At 49.4% G+C, this 3,633-nt stretch overlaps 1 long non-coding RNA gene across 1 annotated transcript; it reads right to left on the bottom strand.

The window, feature by feature from the left end:
* Positions 1 to 282: 282 nt before the first annotated feature.
* On the bottom strand, positions 283 to 2,306 carry LOC147825741 (uncharacterized). Its single transcript, XR_015440217.1, has 2 exons — positions 1,969 to 2,306; positions 283 to 659 (listed from the first exon to the last, which is right to left on the bottom strand). It is a non-coding gene; the product is annotated as an uncharacterized LOC147825741 (long non-coding RNA).
* Between the last annotated feature and the right edge of the window lie 1,327 nt (positions 2,307 to 3,633).

The following is a 3,633-nucleotide window of genomic DNA, read 5'->3' as shown; positions in this document are numbered from 1 at the left end:
GAAGAAGAGCCAGAGGGATCATGCAAATGGGCTCTCTACCCAGGTGTGTGTCTGTGAGAGGCGCTTTCTCTCCAGACTTTCCTACCATGCTAGCGCCTCCCTGGGACTCCTTGCAAAGGAGCTGCTAATGATTCTCTAGCTTCTCAAGAGCCTTGGGATTGGTCAACAGGGCAGCTTGCCTTCTCGGTCCCATTCCTCCAAGGTTGTCCACTATTCAGGTGTCTGTTGGGTATCTTCTAAAAAGTCAGGACTATAACCAAAGTAGTAGAGAAGAGGCAGAAACCACCAATGTAAGCTTTATTTAATGCAGGAAACCACTGTCTACAGTGCAGTATGATAAAACAAAGAAAGTGCTGTGCAAAAACCATCAGAGTGAATGCCGAGAGGTTCTACCTACCAGACATGGAACGGAGTGTTTTACATGCATTGTTGCACTTGCTGCTCACAACAACATGGATGGCAAAGCTACTGTTAATACATTCACTTTATAGATCTGGAAATTGCACTGAAGGAAATACTCAAGGTTACATCTTCGTCCAGGGCTGTAGGATTGCAGGGCTGGAGCTCTCACCAGTGAGGAGCCAATGGAAGCATGATGGCTTTGAGAGTATTCTCATAGGTTTCCAGACTTCTTCAGGCAAGTGTGGATAGAGCCAAGTCTGAAGGAAAAGCAGAGTTAAATTAATCAGAGGAAGAGGAAAGCCATTTCTAACGAAAGGACCAACATGGTCCATAGACACAAGCGTTGGTCTGGGATTTGGCTGATCTGATCCTGGTGACCACATGAGGATCGTGATGTGGCTACCGGTGGGGGACAGGGCCATAAGTGAGGCTGGAGAAAGGTATCCACACTTATGAATGTGTTCCTGCTGTCACAGTGTGATTTCTAATAGTGCCCTCCACTCTCAGAAATGTCCTGGCTTGGATAATGAATTCCATGGTCATCTTGGGTCAGAAAGGGACGTTGGAAGGGGGGTTAGGACTTCTTGGAAAGGAACAAGGCTGTCAACCTGTAAGTGGTGGTGAAGAGCCAGGCTTTGTAAGGAGGGCGCTGGTGATCAGCTTCAGTTTTGTACAGGTTATCCTGGTGGCAGTGGGGAGGGGGCTGGAGAAGAAAAGAGTAGGGGCAGAGGGACCACTGAATCGGAACTGAGTCCAGTCAATGACCAGAAGGAGACAGACTCTTGACCAGAGATGCCCTGGAGCCAAACTGACCAGAGCCTGGGGTTGTTGAGTGGAAGCAGAGGGGGAGGCAATGTGGACTGGACGGGTAAACAAGTCCTTCACAAGGAAGGGGAGCACACAGGAAAGACCTCCGGGCTGTTTGGCAAACTCTTGAACTTGAGGAAGCTCCCTAAAGAACTGGGGCACTCACAGGCGGAAGGAAGTGTAGGGCCACTGATAGGAAGGGGCAGGGCTTGGAAGAGAAAGTTGGAGTGGCCCACAGAGAGACAGACATTTGAAGTGAAAGGAAGGTCTACAGTGCCCGAGGGAGACGGGAGTGGGAGCTTAGGTGGGCTGCACGCTAGAGGACGCTGTCAGAGAGATGGGGCGCAGCCTGGGCAGGGCAGGAGCTGAGGCAGCCTTGCGGGAGGGCGTGGCCAAGGTGGAGTCCGGAAGGCAGAGCGCCCCCAGGGCAAGCTGCCTTTAGGGACCCGGGGAGCAGTGGTGTTGGCAAGCTCGAAGGCTGAGAATCCCAGGGGTGGGTCTCTGGCCTGAGTTCGGCCTCCTGGCCTGGGCTCTGGCTGTTTCTGAGGCACAGTCTGCCCTCCACCCACAAAGAGTCATCTCCTGTTTTCTCACAACCTACGGACAGCCAATCACCAGAGCTGGTCGGCACCACCCAGTGTCCCAAGTAGGATCCTTCCGCCTGCCCTGCACTGTCACCTGCCTCATCAAGCCACGCCCCCATCGCGGACCCCAGCCTCTTCCATTCACTCTCCCCACCATCCTTCCAGGTTCCCTCACCACCATCCCGTCCAGGGCCGGTCTCTGTCAGTGCCCTTCCGGCTGGGCTGCACAGGCCGGCAATCGCAGCCATCTGACATCTGACGTGCAAGCTGCACTTTAAGCCCAGTTGTGATCTGCTTGCGGCTCTGCTGTCACCTCTGGTTCTCCTTGTAGCGCGAGCCAGCTGCCCCTGAACCCTTCTCGTGACATGGGCCCCAGGCTCTGCCCTGTGACCTTCAGCCTGTAATAGTGTCCCCGCGGAGAGTCACATACTCTACTCCACTGGGCCTCTGCCCACATGTCACTTCCCAGCTCCCTCAACCTCCCATCTCAAGTGAACTCTCTCGAATGCATCTCCCCCCCTCCCCCGTCTCTCTCCTTATCCTGCTTTATCTTTCTTTATAACAATTACAACTTCCTATGATGATATTTTTCCAACTTTTGATAATACCTCAGTTCACAAAGGCTTCTGTTTGTGAACAATTCGGCTTGCAAATAGAAATGGTTGGTAAAATTTTGCTTCTGCTTGTGAACTCTGCACCAAGTGACAAACATGACCATGGCCATCTTCCCCAGAATCATGGGATGAATTAAGTTCGTTAACTGAGGTACCACCCTATACTGTAAAATTTCTAGTTTTTAATGTACAGTTCTCTGGGTGTTAACCAAAATATATGATCCTATAACTACTAACGCAATCAAACTACTGTCACTTTCAGAGTTCACTTGTGTTTCTTTGGAATCAATCTCTCTCTACCCCTTTCCTTAGCATCTCTGTTCTCTTTTCTGTTTTTATAATTTTGCCTTTTCTAGAGGCACATGTAAATGGAAGCACATAGCATGCAGTGTTTTGAACCTGTCTTTTTTCACTTAGGATGGAGTTTGGGAGTCATTCCTGGTGTTGAGTACTTTTTATTGCTGCATACTATTCCATGGTGTGGGTATACTACTGTGTGACCCATTCTTTCTATTGAGGACACTTGTGTTGGTTCTAGCTTTGGGTAAATATAAATAAAGCTGTGGGCACCACTAGCAATCAAGTTTTGTGCACACTAAGTTCTCATTCCTCTAGGGTAAGTGAGTGCCTAGCCACAGGGTCACTGGGTTCTGGCATACTCTTTTTTCCAGCATGACTATACTGTTTTACACTTTAACCAGCCATAGAGCAGAGTTGCAGTTGTTCTGTACTCTTGCCAGCACTTGATATAGTCAGTTGTTTGGTTTGGATTTTTGTCAGCCCTTCTAACTGACTTGTAGTGGTATCTCATCATGGTCCCATTGCTATGTGCTGATCCATGAGAGACTGAATATACAATGGCCAGAGACAGGCCATAATGACCTAGGACTCTGACACTCTGCAGCTGCCTCTCCAGTTTGGTAAGGACTTGGTCTGTAAATGCCAGCTTCTAAGCTAGAACCAACCAGAGACAACCTAACATGGATCCCTAAACAATCAGATGGGATGCTTCAAGCCAACAGCCTCTGATCAGAGGGAACCTGATTTCTCCTTTTTCTACTATGAAGCTTTCCCACTTTTCTGCCTGCCTTTGAGTGTATTCTATGCTGAGCGCAAAAAGAGTGGTTGACTCTCTTGCTGTAGTAAGTGCTGCATGAACGGTCCAGTTTGTTCTCCTTCTGGTGGTCTTTGCATTCCACATGTCCATGTTCACAGTCTTCTTCCAT

Source organism: Heterocephalus glaber, unplaced genomic scaffold, assembly GCF_053883595.1.
Source record: "Heterocephalus glaber isolate CG9 unplaced genomic scaffold, H.glaber_assembly_v1.0 deba00001497, whole genome shotgun sequence".
In the NCBI taxonomy this organism is placed as follows: domain Eukaryota; kingdom Metazoa; phylum Chordata; class Mammalia; order Rodentia; family Bathyergidae; genus Heterocephalus; species Heterocephalus glaber.
The sequence above is the reverse complement of the archived record's forward strand: the minus strand, read 5'-3'. Positions and strand labels throughout refer to the sequence as shown.